This window comes from Malaclemys terrapin, chromosome 11, assembly GCF_027887155.1.
Source record: "Malaclemys terrapin pileata isolate rMalTer1 chromosome 11, rMalTer1.hap1, whole genome shotgun sequence".
Taxonomy (NCBI): domain Eukaryota; kingdom Metazoa; phylum Chordata; order Testudines; family Emydidae; genus Malaclemys; species Malaclemys terrapin.
The window spans coordinates 74,627,550-74,645,501 of NC_071515.1; positions in this window are offsets into that span (position 1 = coordinate 74,627,550).

Here is a 17,952-nt window from a genome sequence, read left to right on the forward strand (position 1 = left end):
CGGTGGTGTAAGGGCTGTGGCGTCTGAGTCTCATTTACCCTAAGGCAAGTGGTCCCCACGTTTTTACCTCGCGCTCCCCCTCACCCCTGTTTGCACGCACACACACACACTCCACCCCAGAGCCAGGGCTGGGAGTGGGGCCATCACTCCGGGAGAGGGTACGCAGGCAGGGGTAAGGGAGCCAAGTCTGGGGCCACTGATGGGGGTGCACCAGGGCCAGGAGCAGAGCTGGGTGATGATCCCTCCCCGCTTCTCTGTGTGGGCTGGCCCGTGCCCCTCTGAACATTCCTCCATGCCCCCCTAGAGGGGTGCACCCCCCAGTTTTGGGACCTCTGCTCTAAGGTTCCTTTGCAACTCTCTGGCCTCATAAAGGAGCCATAGAGTGGGCGTAAATTACTTTACACTGTCAGAGTGTGGCTTAGTGAAACTGAGGCCATGTCTACCCGACTAAATTAAGTCGACCTAACGCAGGTCGTCATGCAGTGGCCATGATCATTACATCACTTGCGCGTGCCTACACTTCGGTCCCTGTGTCGGCGGTGCACGTTCTCACCAGGAGCACTCGTATGGATTGTACTGTCAGTGGGGGTGGGGGATTATGGGAAGGCTCCCGAAAGCCAGTAACAGTTGACATAAGCAACTCAGTGTGTACATCTACACTGTGTCGACCTAACTACATCGACCGTGGCTCTATGCTGCTGGCGGTGGAGTTATTAAGTTGATGTTGCGGGGGCAGTTACGTCGGTGGGAGTGAAATGTAAGTGTAGACATTTCTGTAATTAGGTCGACATAAGCTGGCTTGCGCCAACCTAGCTCTGTTGTGTTGGCCAGGCCCGAGAATCAAGCTCTTCGATTTTGGTTAAACGTGTGCTATAATGTCTCTCAAACCTATTATGTGAAAAAGGAACGGTTGGGCTCACATTGCAAACTGGCTGGCGGGCTGGGAGCACAGGGCATTGTGCAGGGTGTTATATTTAATATCTAGAAGAGGGAGTCAGCGGCAGCACACAGAGGATGGTCCCTGATTTTTTTCTTCTTTGCTGAGCCTGTAAGCGACCATGTGCATATCAAGTATCAGAGGGGTAGCTGTGTTAGTCTGAATCTGTAAAAAGCAACAGAGGGTCTTAAAGGTGCCACAGGACCCTGTGTTGCATGTGCATATGTCACTCAGCATTCCCAATAATTGCTATGCAACTTACAGCCTCAGACAGGGGCTGAAGCTAACTCCCTTGTCCCTCTAAAAAGAGAAGCCAGATCCTCCACTGGTGTAAATCACTATAGTTCTATTTACACCAGCAAGCTGCAGCAGTTGTTTAAAAGAAAAGACAATAACAACGGTACAAAATGACTCACAGGCGATATTTGGCCTGCAGAGCTGTCAGCTTTGCAGTTCCCAGCATGCAACCCTCCTTGGACTGTGTTGCTCACACTGGGAAGCTGGTTTCCCTAAGGGGGAGTCTGACCTCTTCCAGCGGAGGCAGAAGTGAAGCCCAAGGGAAATGAAAAGAAAGGAACATTTTTATTCTGTCTGGTTGGATCCTTGTTACCGGGGACTCGGCAAAAGCTGAGCTGTCCATGGAATACCAGAGACACAATACTGACTATTCAATACATGGCTGGGAGTTTTCTGACTCGGTCATTTCCACTTTGGCTTTAGCAAACAAATTGACAGGCTATCCCTGTCCTCTGAGGTACAATGGTCCTTTTCCCCTTACAGGAGCCCACTCATCCCTCCCTATACACATGCGCACGCACACACACACACAACACACACACTGCCCTTCCTTCTTAACAATAGTTAAGCTTAATAGTTTAGCTTAATAGTGAGAGGTTGCCTGCCATGGACACTGGAGTCCTCTCCTGGCCAACAGAACAGGTTTAACAAGGGCAGCAGCAGTGCAATCTCTCTCCGGGTTGTTCCGCTGCTGTGCCCGAGAAGTGGCCATCTGGAAGAGACGGAGGATGGTTCTGTCTCCAGGGCCCATGGGACTCTTGGCGGCTCTGCTGAGGTGCGCTATATTTTTGTAAAGGGCGGTCGTGAGGTGGACTCTGGTCTTTTGGGAACTGGATGGGAAGCACCAAATGAATTTAACTAGGCTACTGCGTGGCCATCAAATCGTGGCAACTTTCAGTCACTATCCTTGAACATTTGAACCAGCAACTTTGAGGTGAAAGGATCTGCATCCCATTACCAGCGCGCTTGGTCCTATCCTTTCTATCTCCCTCAAGTGTGTGCGCACACATACACACACACACAAACACTTACTTTTACCACCAGTAATTTTTCTAGCTGAGTATTATTTTCGGCATCTTCATGATTTGCTCACTCTCATTCTCACTCCTGCCTGGTCTAGAATTTTCCAAACTAGACGATCTTCAGGTGTGCTCGGAGGGACAAGATGGAAGGCAGAGAACTTTGCCTTTACGCTGCTTTTTCTGATATTTCTTTAGTACCTACTGCCAGGCTGGTGAGCAGCAGCCCTTGAAAATGAAAAAAAAGGCAGGACAGGGCCATGTCCCCCAAAACATAGGGGCAGCTGGGAAATCTCTCGAGTAGATGCACAGCGCTCAAAGTAGGAAAAAAGCAAAGAAACAAAAATACCGACCTCGGATGAGATGAAAACTAGATAATGCCAGAAATGGTTCCAAGGTGCCTGAGCACGGTTAGGCAGACAAATGCAGCTCCTTGCCCCAAGCCTCTGGTAGAACATTAAAGGGAAGATTGATACAGCTATGCACACATCAGTCTAATTATTCTGGCTGGTTAATGGTCAGATGACCTCTGAGATGCAGTGATTGTGTAGCTTGTTCAAAGCCTTGTTTGTCATTTCCAGGTAAATAAATTAACGCCGGAGCTAATGCTGCTCCGTGCCACTCAACGGGGCCAGCAATTATTGTGGGACACGACTATTTTTCTCACCGCATCCCAAGTTCTTGATCTCCCTACCTATTGCTTCAGTTCAGCAGGTCACTCAAAAGCCATTCCCTCCAGCTAGCCCTACATCTTTCTGGCCATGATTGACAGCTGTCGCCAGTAAATCTCCACACTTGTCACTCTGTCACTCCTACTGCTCGATATATGCTTTGCCTCTATGATGTGAGTTAGAACGTTTGGTGTATTAAAGGCAAGCTAAGCAGAGCACTCGGAGAGCAAACAGAGGAAACAAGGGAGGTGGAGGAGGTCCAGGTAGGTTGCACCAATGCCAAGGTATTTGCCTGCGGACTCTGGCAGAAGGAAGCTGTGTGATATCTTGTTGACTCCTTTGCTATATGCAGGGCATGTTCGGATCATGGCAGTGCAGAGCAGTGTGCAGCTTCTAGGGGTGACATCCTGGCTTCATTGAACTCCCATTAACTTCAGCAGGGTCAGGATTGCACCCTGCCAGGGTCCAATCGGACACTGGACACTGCTCCACAGCATGTCTGACGCTGAGGGATGGGACTCACATTGGGACGTTGATTCCATCCCGCCCCGTACCCAGTCTTCTTTTTTCCCACTGTTCATTGCCCTCCCGTCTTCCCTCTTCTGTGCTTTACCTGCCAGGCTACTCAGAGTCAGGGGCAACGTCAGGGCTGTGCCGGAGCTGCAGAGGAAGATTAGCTCCCATGGTAGCAGTGAGGAGACACAATGCCACACTAACCGGTCTGCTGGGCCCTGGGATGCAGAAAACAGCTGTGGTGCAGGGAGTTCTAACCTCCCCCTGGACATGCCTCTGCTCCCTCCCCTACACATGGGGCTGAGAGCTGTGTACAGTCCTTAGGCCAGTTCTGCTGAGGGTGAGACCCTTCTAAAGGGGGTATTCACAGGGAGCCCTATCTGCCCCCTGCAGAGCTGCATAAAGAGGCCTTGATGTAATTGAGTATCAGGTCCATAGTGCTGACACCAGGCTGCATTGCAACAGTCCTGCCTTGATCTAGCCAGGGTGCGGTTGGGCAACTGAGCCCTGCAGAAGAGCTCTGTGTAAGCTCAAAAGCTTGTCTCTCCCCCCAACACAGAAGTTGGTCCAATAAAAGATATTACCTCCCCCACCTGGTCTCTCCACTCCCAGCCACGTCATCTAAGTGCTTGGCGGATTTCTGCTGAACACAAACAGGCGTTCCGATGAACTCAGTTCCTAAACCGAGAGAGACTCACCCAGCTCCAGACCTCAGACAGGGTTTGACATTGGTCTCCAAACAGCTCTGGCCCACTGTGCCTCCCAACCTAGGCTCCTCCCTCCTCCGCACTCAGGCATCCTCCGAGGTTTATCAACATCCCTTATCAAAGCCCTCAGCAAGGATGCTGATCCGGCTTAGCTCAACAAGGAGCTCCCGCCTGTGCTCGAAAGACGCAATCGCTGCAGGCTACATAATCAGTCTGTGTAAAAGATCAATCCTCCCACCAAAAAATGAAGCAGAAACTAAACCTACTTCTCAAAGGAGGAGGGGGGGAAACAACCTCCTAGCTCATCGGGGAAATAAAAAAAACCCCAACAATGATTAAATACAGGCCAGCAAACGACACAAAGAAAGAAAACTAAATAGAGGGAAGCTAGATCGCCACTGACCCACTGCATGACTTTGCCATATGTCACTTTGCCTCGCTGTGACTCAGTTCCCCCTCCCATCCTTTGTCTGCCTTGGCTCTTTAGATCATTAGTTTTGCTGAGCAGGGGCTGTGTTTGTACATGCCACCATCTTACAGAGAATGATAATAAAAAAGAGATGCAACCCATCATCACGTAGGTCCATGTTCTGTAGTCACAGCTGTTCCAAGCAGGGATGGGGGAGGCTGTAATATAGGTGGAGGATGTGTTTATATTGGCTTCCTTGCTAGCCTGTCAATCCAGGTGAATCCTCTTTTCTTAGAAATACATAAGGGCAAGAATCATGTATATTGAAAATTGTGTCCTACCCTCTCTTCCATCCACACCCTGGCAGATTAACGCCGGGGATTTAGAGGCGGCAGCCCGGGGCCTCGGATTTTGAAAAGTCCCCAAACATATATAGCTGTAGGTAATTAGGTCAGTAAAGCAATGTGTAACACTACTAGTATGTGCTTTTGTTTGGTTTAACTTGCCTTTGGCTTTGCTATTGGTCTATCGCGTTGAAAAACCAGAACTGCAATAACAAAGGTAATTTCACAACAGAGGGTTTAGCATTGGGCCCGGGTGTTGGTAAATCAGTAAAGGGAAGGAATGGAATAGGCAAAGAAAGCCCCTCAAAACTGTAACAACTCCGGGAACCTATCAGACAGACTCCAGCCCTGCACCCACCCAGCCTGATTGAAGTAGATACAGATACACAGCTGTAACTTCGAGCACAACTGGGTTATATGGGCCTTACCCTATGGGCTGTGCACAGGGGCAGCTCCAGGCACCAGCGCAGCAGGGGGCGGCCTGCCAGTCGCCATGAGGACGGCAGTCAGGCTGCCTTTGGCGGCATGCCTGTGGGAGGTCCACCGGTCCCACGGCTTCGGCGGCAATTCGGCGGCAGGTCCGCTGAAGCCGTGGGACCGGCGGACCTCCCACAGGCGCGCCGCCAAAGGCTGCCTGACTGCCGTGCTTGGGGAGGCAAAATACATAGAACCGCCCCTGGCTGTGCGGGCATGGCTCCTCCCAGCGCCATCCGTCTCTACTGGCGCCGTCTCAGCTTAATTATAGGAGAGATTTGTTTCTGAGAAGCAGAGAAAAACCAAACAATTGGCCCCTTGGAGCTGCCGGGGAAACTGGACACACAGCTCTGTCTATACCCTCTAGCAGCAGGACTCTGAACTCACTGTGCCATGAGGCGAACAGGGCTGCCCTTGTCCACAGTGATTTGAAACAGATATTTCATGCTTGGGAAATGCCTCTAAATGCCAGGATTCAGGCCGGGCGTGCAGAAGAAATGTTTTTCTCTCTGTTTAGTCTAGGAAACTTGAACTTTGGGGTCCAGGATTTCGCTGAGTAAACATTGCTAAAGCTGCATCCTTTTTCCTGGCGGCCTTCCTCTCCTTGTTTGGCAAAAAGCCCTGAGAAAGGAAAATGACCATCATTCTCTAGCTTCATGACTTGCTGTAAACACCTCCATTCCCAACTGCACGCAACGGAAAGAAAAATCAACCTGTCTGTCCGGGATGGCACGGAGCGAGAGCACATGGCGGCAGTCTGTGGCTTGAATGCATATTGCCGTACCCTTCCTCTGATTTACCTCCCCCTGCATAATTTCATAGCTCTATCATATTTTCACTGCTGGATGCTGATTAGCTGGCTAGTGGGTTGCACTAAGATGGAGGTTTTTCACAATGGGGTGCCTAAAATTAAGCTCTTAAATTCATACTTAAGCCCCTTAAATAAGTGGATGTTGAGCACCCAAAGCTCCCATTGGCTTCAGTGTACTTGGTGAATACATGGACGTGCTGGAAAATTCACTAGAGGGAGGGGCCCAGTGCAAAAAGTAGCTGTAAGCTCTGCTCCATGCCAAGAGCTCACAGGGGCTGGTGCAGCCTCAAAAGTGGGTGGGGCTAACTAGTCAGAGGTGTGGCCAGAGAGGCAACGAATCAGAACTTCCCGTGAACAAGCTGCTCTCTGTTCTCCAGAGCAAAGTGCAAGGCGGGGCAGTAACGCTGCCTACTTTCCCTCAGGGCAAATGACTCCTGGGAGCATAGGGACAGTAGCTTGTGCAAGGAGGGGCAGTTTACCATTCCCAGTAGGATGAATCTGTCCTCAGGCATCTGAACGGTGCTGGCACTGGCTGATTTAGACTGTAAGGCCCAGATCTGCAAAGGTATTTTGACACTCAACTCCCATTGATTTCTATCCTTTGCTCAAAATACCTTTCAGGATCTGGGTTCAGGTCCCTTGGATCAAGGGCTGAGGTTCTTTATATGTTTGTACAGCGCTGAGCACCGAACAGCATGTGATCAGACGAGCCCTTTAAAGTCACAGAGGGTGGTGCTTTACTAGAGCGTCTCGCTTCCCATCATCCCCAGACCACAAGTGGCTAGAATAATGCGTCATCGGAATAATTTGCTCTTCATCAAGGGTACCAACCAGGGAGAATAATTTATCAGGCATTCCTCAGCAGCACGTAGGAGCCGGCAGCATGTTAACAGCAATTTACCTGACTGCTGGTGGAATATGCATGCTGATCCGGCCCCTGTACTCGAGAGCGCTCCTTGGCTGTGCATAGTGAGTCCTCTAGTGGTGAACATCAGCCTTCTGCAGAAAGCCATCAGCCTTCTGCTCCCTCTTCACCCAGCAGCTTCCGCCTTTTCACAGTAAGGACGGTTCAGAGGTTTCCTGAAAAGCCATCCGACCGGGCCTTCCCGCGGCAGAGAGGGCAGAAAGGCAATGTGTGATTTTTTTCAGTCAACCTACGCAGACACACAACTGCTGCAAAGTCCTATGTGATGGCACTCGGAGGAGGGTGCAGACTCGGGAGGAGAAAGGTGTGGACTAGACGGTGCATCCAGATCTGGGGGGTGAGTTAGTCAAGGAAGTTAACGGAATAATGGATGGTGGATTCCTGTGAAACGGGAACGCAGGGACCCGTGAGGTAAAGTCCAGGATAGAGGGGAGACGCCCTGCTTTCCCAAGGGAGTTTGGTCACCAGAGAGCTCTGTCACTACCAAGTAAGCCCAATGCTCTGGGGCCACCCTGCATCTGCAGGTGTGGCAGCAGTGTCTGAGCCAGCCCCAAGCCCTACTCCTTAATGGGGTCACCAACCACGCAGCACGCCGCCCTTTCTTTTCAGGTTAGGAAAGCCGCATTAAACAGCACATCGCTCCCTTCTTCCAGCTGCCATGTGGAACAGTCACTCATTTGCCTGAATCCTATGGACTGAACGAAGCCCATCGCAGCCCTGTGACGCTGCTCTGCTTGCAAACCCGGGGCCGAACTGTGATTTCAGGAGGCCTGCTAATAAATTGCAGACCTGGGAATATCTGGTGGGACCAACCCATTTCACAATGGGTGGACAACACTAGTGTAAAGACACACAGACCAGCTAGCTTCCAATACCCATCCTTTTGTAACATACAAAAGCCAGCAGGTGAACACTTCAATCTCCCTGGACATTCAATAACAGATTTAAAAGTCACTATTCTTCAACAAAAAAAACTTCAAAAACAGACTGCAAAGAGAAACAACAGAACTAAAATTCATTTGCAAATTTAACACCATTAATTTGGGCTTGAACAGGGACTGGGAGTGGCTGGCTCATTACAGAAGCACCTTTGCCTCTCCTGGAATTGACACCTCCTCATCTATTATTGGGAGTGGACTACATCCACCCTGATTGAATTGGCCCTGCCAACACTGGTTCTCCACTTGTGAGGTAACTCCCTGCTCTCCATGTGTCATTATATAATGCCTGCAGCTGTAACTTTCACTCCATGCATCTGAAGAAATGAGGTTTTTTACCCACGAAAGTTTATGCCCAAATAAATCTGTTAGTCTTTAAGGTGCCACCGGACTCTTTGTCATCCTTAGAGAGCATTCTAACCACGGGTGGTACTAAGAAGCCCGTCCAGCCGGCTGCGTTAAACTCTAGTGGCAAATCCTACTGCTAGCCGTGTGCCTACATGAGAAGCTTTTTGTGCTAGTGTCTCTTTGTGGGGGAGGTGGGGAAGTGCTTGGAAATGGATATTCTGTAAAAAGAACCCTTTTGATGTGCTCAGGTTTAGCCGCTGCTGTCATCAATTATTCACGGTCCCCAAATGGATAAGGCAAATATGGAATTAAGAACGTACACTGCCTCTTCCTCCCCACACCCACTCGGCACTATCGCCTCTTAAATATGGCTGGCGGGACTTGAGCATTTGATGTTAATTAGCTGTAATGATAATTGCAAAGAAAGTGCTTTAATCTGGGAGGCGTGAAGTGGTTTATATTAAAAACAGAGTATTAGAGAACTCCTTACGTGTTTAAATTGCATCCTAGAATACCCAATCTCCCCATTATTTAATACTTAGCCTGACATGGTGGTTTGATGGGGGAAGATGATCTGATAGCTTTCAGTTAAAGCTATAGGACCAGCTTCTGTGCTGGTGTATGTCAGTGAAGCATCTCTGAAGTCAATGGAGATTTACAGCAGTTTAGCATCTGGCCCATTCTAACACATTATACAGCATGTTTTATTTTGTAAAGTTTCTGCTCTAACTAGAACACCCTGTGGTGGTGAGAGAGTGGGCAGCATTTTTAAAAATCTCACTATTGTTCACCATTGCTGCTGTTGGCTTACATGCTGCACTTCCCTGAGTTTGGGAGAGTGACACTGAGCGGGTTGGCATCAGTGGTTGTTTATAGTCAGTTTCACTTTCTGGTTCTCAGCAACATAAGCTGCTGGGTTTATGTAACTTGCTGGCCAGTGTGCATTATGATGTGTGTCCTTTTTGGATCCAATTCACAGAGGAAGTGAAGCAGTTACAGGGCCTGCCTCTTTAGCTCAAGCTGTAGAGACGCTCATGCCTTTGATCACAGGTGTGTTGGCCAAGACAATGGTTGTCACGCTTATGTTGCAAATACTTTAGGGCAGTGGTTCCCAAACTTGTTCCACCGCTTGTGCAGGGAAAGCGCCCGGCGGTCCGGGCCGATTTGTTTACCTGCCGCATCCGCAGGTTCGTCTGATCACAGCTCCCAGTGGCTGCGGTTCGCTGCTCCAAGCCAATGGGAGCTGCTGGAAGCGGTGCGGGCCGAGGGACGTATTGGCCGCCGCTTCCAGCAGCTCCCATTGGCCTGGAGCAGCGAACCGCGGCCACTGGGAGCCGTGATCGGCCGAACCTGCGGACGCGGCAGGTAAACAAACCGGCCCGGCCCACCAGGGGCTTTCCCCGCACAAGCGACGAAACAAGTTTAGGAACCACTGCTTTAGGGAAAACTTTAAATTCCCCCTCCCTTCCAAACTTCTATGTGTATTGCGCATCTGTATATAGATATTTATCATCTGACATATCAATTTTGATCCACATTACGTTCCCGAAAACATTTTTTTAACAAAACCTAGATCTGCGCTTTAGCCAGGGTCCCACTCGTTGTGTCTCATTAATGTGAGTGAGGCAGAGTGTCCGTGTGTTGTAGGGCTGGCAGGCTCCCGTCGGGGGCTCTGTTGAAAAAGTGTGAGCTGTTACCCTTATCCGAGTCACATACATCTAAGCTGCATTGCTCGGGTCCATGCATTGTAAAGGATGGAATGTGCAGAAAAAGCGCATCTGAAAGACGGCTGAAATGTCCAATGGGATGGGGAGGGCTTGTCCAGCTCTCTAATGGAAACCCATTGCCCTGACAAGAGAGGATCTGAATGTGAGTGTCATGCATTCATCTGCAAGGAGACAGAACACCTCAATGGGCTGCCACATGACACCCCTCCTTCCTGCTGACATGCAAAACTGCTGGAGCACATTCCAGAGGCTGCTGCATTCTGCTGGAAGGAGGCATTGCTGCTCTGGGGGATTTCCCTAAAGGATGGGAAATGGGGCAATCCCCAAAGTGTAGCTGCTGGTGTCCGGGGAGACTGACCGCTGTCATGTGATGGGGCAGAACATTTTGTAATCCTGGTTCCCTTTAGGCCACTGAGGCCAAGAAATACCAATAAGCGTTTCACCAGTGCTCCTGTGTGTCTCCCCCTTATCAGACAAAGGGTTCCTGTTACACATGCACCAGGAGAGCAATGGAGAGGATCAACCAAGCGGGATTTGCGTTGCTGTTTGGAAGAGCTGGGCTGGGTTTCTGTTCCCCTGTTGACAAGAACTGGGGGCAATGCTGAGAAAGAGACGCACAGATCTCTTCACTAACCCCCTCTGATCAAGTAAAGGGGTGGCGATGATCTCCACAAGATGTCTTCCAATGCTCCCCACTGAAAGAGCCTCCGTTTACATTTCTGTATAGGGAGGAGAAGAGCAGAGGCTAATGTGATTGTGTTTTTAAACCTCCATAAATCAAGTCAGACATTGTAAGGGGTAGAACCATCTGAAGCCCCCTGGATGAGAGTCATTTTCTTTCCTGACTAGCTCTGGGCAACCACTTCTGATTGGCCAGCGTGACTACCTGGGTGCTAGCCATATAGCCCTGGATCTGTAATGGAATGCTAATCTGTATTATTCTGTTTGCCACCAGGTGGCACTGTGTGTAAAATACCTCATTTAAATGAGCTTCAGCCATACCTGGCAGAGCACTGAAGGATCTTCTGATGAACACATCTCGTGGGTATAAGCAAATTCTGTGTCCAGTCCATATCTGGTACAGAAGTACTTGACGTGGTATCAGCCATGGAATTAAGAACAGAAACAGAAGGGAAACAGCAGCAAAGGTTGCAAACACAAGGAGTAAAGTTTACAGGGACCTCATGAAGATGCCACTCTTCAATGCCCCAGAGAAGTTCAGCTTTGACAAACCTTCAGAACGTTCAGCCTGGAAACAATATTTTGCAAGATTTCATATTGCTAACAAGCTTGACAAACAAACTGGAGACAGACAGGTATCTCCTTCAATGTATACTATGGGGAACCAGGCAGAGCATATCTTTAAATCATTTGACTTTACTGAAGACAGTCAAAAAGTTAACTATGAAAGGGTTCTGGCTATGTCTGATGCATACTTTATACCTCTGAGAAATGTGGTTTATGAAAGAGCATGTTTTCACCACAGAATTCAAGGACCAGGGGAAATGTTGAATGTTGTATAAGAACTCTGCATGCATTGGCTGAAAACTGTGATATGGGGAATGCAAAACATGAAAATATCAGAGACAGGCTGGTTATTGTGTCAGCAGATAAAAACCCTTCACAGCAGCGACAGCTGAAGAGAGATTTAACTGTAGCCACAGCTACACAGAAAGCAAAGCAGTCTGTGCTGGTGAGACTGCAAAACCTAGAGCAACTTAGCACACTTGAAAAATCTGATGCTAGCTTAGAAACTGTAAACAGACACTTGAGAGTTAAAAGTCATTATCATAAAACCCCTGAGGCAGGGAGAGAGAGAATTCACAAGTAAGAGGGACAAATTCCAGCCTACATGTACAAGGTGTGGAAAAAAATCATATCCCAAGAGATGATGCTTGTCAAGCCAGCAGCACATGGTGTAATAAATGCAAGAAATATAGCCATTTTGCTGCTATTTGCTGCACCAAAACTGTCAGGGAGTTGACTCATATTACAGATAATCAAGAGCCATTGTTTCTGGGATCCATCTGTGATGATATAGAGCCTGCCTGGAAAATGAAATTGAATATTCATGGCAAGACTATTGACTCAGTCAGGAGCTGATGTCACAGTCATCTCAGAGGGGATTTACAATCACCTTCAATCCCTCCCAGAGTTGAAGTCACCTGACACAGCTCTGACTAGCCCTGGAGATATTCTGAACTGCATGGGCCAGTTCACCACAGAAACAACCTACAGAGACAAAAAGCTTTGCATTCAGAGTACATGTGATCAAAGGCCAACAACCTTCTCAGCCACAGAGCCGCAGCCATGATGGGCCTAGTGAGAAAGGATTGGACGATAGATTTTTGAGAGAAGATCCAGTAGAAATCAACTTGCAACAACTCCGAAACATACCGTGAACAAACATCTCTACCAGAAAGACCTTAGAAGAGACTAGCTGCATATTTATGCAGATTCAGAGGAGATTATTACCTGATCATTGTGGACTATATTTCCAGATGTATAAAGTACTTGAAAGACATAACATGTTGCAGTGTTATTGAGAAACTAAAGTGTCCTTTTGCTCATATTGGTATTCAAGAACAACCAATGATGGACAATGGACCACCATTCACTGCAGCAGGTTTTAAGTCATTCCGAACAAAATATGATTTTGATCATATTACTAGCAGCCTACATCACGCACAAGTGAATGGAGGGGCTGAGAGAGCTGTGCAGAGAGCCAAGAAAATCCTACAGCAGGAAAATCCATTCCGTGCTCTTCTGAGTTACAGATCAACACCAATAGCTGCTACTGGATATAGTCTATCACAGCTCCAGATAGGAAGACAAATCAGAACTACTGTTCCAACTTTGGAAAAGAATCTATCTCCAAAGTGGCCAGACATGAAGAGAGTAGCCAAATTGGATTTAAAAAACTGACAGAGCTTATGAACACTTTTACATTGAACTTCACTCGGGGAACTGCTGGGTCTAGAACTGGTGACCATGTTAGTGTCCTGGATGGAGGAAAAGGATGGACAGCTTCCGCTGTCCTAAAGAACAAGAATTCAGCACTTGGATCATAGGTGATCGAGACCAACGGTGGAGAAACCATTGACATCTATAGCTTGTTTCTCAGAAAGAACAATCAACAGAGCAAACACTACAGGTGGCAGATGCAGAACAAGAAAGAGAAGACTCAAGGATTCCCAAACCAACTACAGGATCGGGGCCATAGATCATTACTATACTAATGTGACTTGCACTTAATGGACAACCAGATGACCGAGTTGTTTATCAGGTTGTGTAAATAAGAAAAAATGATTCAGAGAGGCTTAATGGACTGATGCACAGTGAACGTCAAACATAGTGTGATAGTGGAACATTTGTAAATGGCAGGAATGCAGAACTTAAAGCAGGAGGAGGAATGGAATGCTAATTCATATGCTAATTTATATGACACAGTTCAGCCACTAGGCAGCACTGTGTGTAAATGAACCTCAGCCATACTTAGCAGCGCGTTAAAGGATCTTATGATGAACACATCTGTTGTGTATAAGCATGCCAGGTGTGCGGGGGGGGATAGCTTAGAGGTTTGAGCATTGGCCTGCTAAACCCAGAGTTGTGAGCTCAATCCTTAAGGAGGCCATTTAGGGATTTGGGGCAAAAATCTGTTGGATGATTTAATTGGGAATTGGTCCTGCTTAAAGCAGGGGGTTGGACTAGATGATCTTCTGAGGTCCCTTCCAACCCTGAGATTCTATGATAAGCTCTGTGACTGGTCCCTATCTGGTACATAAGTACCCAACAGGATCATAGGCCCTGATTTAGCAAGTGCCTAACTTTAAGCACATGAAATAAATTTGAGTGGGATGACTGATGTGTTTAAAGTTAGGCATGCGCCTAAGGCCCTGATTCAGCAAGGTACTTAAGCACATGCCTAACTTTAAGCATATGAATAGTTGTATTGAAGTCAGCGACATAAGCATCATGCTGGATCAGGGCCATAGATCATTGCTAATGTGACTCTTCGGAGCACAATCTCTGTTTTTAGAAGGTCCCGCAGTAGCGTTAGCTTGATGGTCCAGTATCCCGCAGCTGAAACTCAAGAAGTTAGCAGGTACCACACATTTGCAACTCCTTATGTTAAGTAGCAAATTTACTAGGTGCCCTGGATTGTCCTTGTAGACTGTGGCACTCCTACCAGAAGAAGCAGCCTGCAATAAGAATGATTGCAACATGCATAAAATTGTGTATCTGAGAGAGAAAAACATCCTTGAAATAATACTGCTTAAATTGTACAGCCAACAGCCGCACAATGTTCTCTCCAAGCCGGATAGATGGTTCCCCGTTAAACAAATACCATCAATTAGAACCAGTTAATCTTCCCATTAGTTTCCCTTTGAGCTTTTAAAAGGCTGAGACGGGTTTATTGCCCCAAAGTGATATGTCAGCCATACCTCCCAAGTATCATTGGTGCTAGGCAAAACCTAAGATCCAGCCTGTACTAAATTATTACAGGAGCATAATAGAGCAGAAGGAAAAGACGAGGAGAAAAGGAGTGGGTATATTTCTCCAGAGAGTGTAAGTCTAAACTACATAATCATAAGCAATATACAACGACATAAACTCCCCCATAAATACTCTCCTATGTAGTGCTCTTTAATCACGATGAAGACGGAAGCACCAGCTTCCACGGGAGATGGTCCATTCTAATTTGTAATCATTTCTCTCCTCTCTGTCAGGATTCCGTATTACTCAGAAGCTTCTTACACCTCCCCAGTCTTGTCCTTCAGCCCCAGGTTAAAAAGAAAAAGGGACATAGTCTCAGGCTGTGTAAATGGCGCAAGCCCAACTGACAACAGTGTGACTCAAAAGAATCATTGACGTCAATGGAGCTATGTTGATTGGCACCAGTTGAGGAGTTGGCCCCCGATTCTCTATCACACAACAAAGTGAGGGAGCGGAAGTGCAAAAACCTCCTTCCTTAGAGGTTTTTAAGGTCAGGCATGACAAAGCCCTGGCTGGGATGATTTAGTTGGGGATTGGTCCTGCTTTGAGCAGGGGGTTGGACTAGATGACCTCCTGAGGTCCCTTCCAACCCTGATGTTCTATGATTCTATGAAATAAGAACACCTTTTGCCTACAAATGTTGTGTTAATTTAAATGGAAAGCAAGCACCTGACCCAAAGGGATGAAGAATCCATTTTGGTGCAAGAGAGGCCAGTAGCAACTATTTCAAACGGCCCCGGAGGAGAGCAGCTAAAACACAAGGCCGAAAGTCTGCCCTGATGTAAATCCTGTTTTAACCATATTATTTTTAATCAGTGCCCTTTCATGCAACCCGTTAGTCTTCCATGAGAGAAGAATGGCTAATCAAGATCATAGTTGGAGATGGCTTTTCTTTGAAGAACTTGAAGGGAATTTCAGAGAACTCAACACAGAAAGCAGGGAACGTGTCCTTGAAATGACTGCATCACAGTAGAAAATCACATTTCACCAGAACGTGCAAGAATGAAAGAAGAATGGCATTGGCTTTGAAAGCATTAGGCACTCGATTCATCAAAGTACTTGCTTAAGTTAAGCATGCCCATAGTCTCCTTGACATCAATGGGACTTAAGCATGTCCTTAAGTGCTTTGAGGTCTAGATACTGTTAAGAAATGAGAGGGGAGGCGCTTTAGCCAACTGAATTGTGAAGACAAGGCGAAGAGAGGAGTCATGAGTGGCTGAAGAACCTGTGGATGGCTGAATGACATCACCTAGGCCAACTCCCTCTGGCAAATAGGTACTAAATCTGTCTGAGTTGGAAGAATCTACAGTATCTGTTTTGGAGGAACAGGAAATTAGGGGTCAACCAGAAGCCAGAATATGGCCCAACCGTATACATGGAAGGAATATATATGGAGGAAGACAGGAGAGCAAAGAAACAGAGAAGGTTGTGAACATGGTCAGTAAGCAGGATTGTGTGGTCGTGTCAGAAGAAATAAGGACAAAGGCCTAAATATGGATACATCCAGGCAGAGGAGTAAGTGACAAAGGTGGAGAACTGAGCTTCTCCCAGATAATCCAGGAGGATAGCGGTGGACCAGCATGGTCAGATATCTCATCCTGCGGAAGTGGGTGGCTGTCAGAAAGGGCCACTTTTATAGCCCTTGAAAAGGGAACTCAATGTTCATTTGTTTGTGAGGCTCCTTGACAGAAAGCTTTATCAGCCGTGAAATTAGCCCTTCATGCTCTCTTAAGCCAATAGGCCAGCACTCGGGTACTTGCCACAGCGGGTGCCCACAGTTAGTTCTGATTAGCAGCCCTGCGCGGATTTACAACAAGGGGCACTTGAGATGTGCATGGTAAAACTCCAGTTGCGGCACTAAATCAACGGGGATGCAGTAGCTGGGGTCTGAGGACACAGAAAACAAAACTACATTATTATCTCCTTTGGCAAATGGCCACCCGCCTTGCTCCATTTACTGTACACACACAGATACACACACACTAATTCAGCCTTGCAAAGCAAAAAAAAAAAAAAAAAAAAAAGTCTTTAACACACTATGTCCTCTTGGGCAAATAACAAGCAAAGCAGTTCTATTTAGCAGGGAACTAAAACTCCATTCTGAGGCACTGGAGACCTATTATACTTGTGCCCTCTGCTCTCAGTGCTTATAGGAGCCTTATTTACTTAAGTGTGGGCTGCACAGTAGAGGCTTGTCAACCACCACTGGACATTTCGGGGGTGTCTCCAGTCTGTGGGCTGGAATACGGGAATGGGTGCATTCGCTGGCCAAAGTCTTCCACCTCCGCGACGGTAACCAGGGGTTGTCTTTGTGACACCAAGGGTCCCAGAGCAATTTCCAAACATTGCAAAAGGAGAGTCTGTTGGCCTGCCTGCGCCATTACCACCATCTCCAGCCTGGAACACGCAGCTGTGCGAGGGCCCGATGCTGCAAACTTTTACTCATGAAAGTGGTCCCTTTAAAGTCAAGGGGAGCAAGCCAGGGACTACTGGGAACAGGTCCTGAGGACTTGATCCAAAACCTCTGGAAGTCAATGGAAGGACTAATATTGACCTCCCAGGCTCTGGACCAGGCTCTGACATTGCACAGCACGTCGGCCTGGCATTTCAGGATGGGCAGTGAAGAGTACAAGGATCACTAACAATGTCAGAAGGAATTCGGTGTACAATGAATTCCCTTGCGGAAAAGTGCTATCGAATGTCACAGAAAAGGATTTGTTTTTCGAGAGTATTTTTTAGACCATCCTATAGAGTGTAATTAGGGTGACCAGATGTCCCGATTTTATAGGAACAGTCCCAATTTTGGGGTCTTTTTCTTATATAGGCTCCTATTACCCCTCCACCACCTGTCCCGATTTTTCACACTTGCTGTCTGGTCACCCTAAGTGTAATAGAAAATGAGAGCCCTGTGAAATGTGTTCTAAGCCCCGTCACGCTGCCTGGAGGGGTCCCGACTGTGAGTCCCAACCTCAGGTCAGACTGTCAAAAAGCAGGGCAGACACCCCAAAGGGCTGGCATGTTCTATAATTAGATTTCACCAACCCAGTAACAAATGTGAGTTCCTGAAGCACCATACCCAGCCTTACCATGGAGTCACAGAAAGTCCCCTTGGGCACTCCAGTCCGTCTTGCCATGTCTTTTAAGGCTAACCCAGGTTGATCCTGGGGATCTCTGCTTTTGTTTCCTAGCTCCAGCCCTCTGAGGCTAGGTCTACACTACCCGCCTGAATCGGCGGGTAGAAATCGACCTCTCGGGGATCGATTTATCGCGTCCCAACAGGACGTGACAATCGATCCCCGAATCGATGCTCTTACTCTACCAGCAAAGGTGGGAGT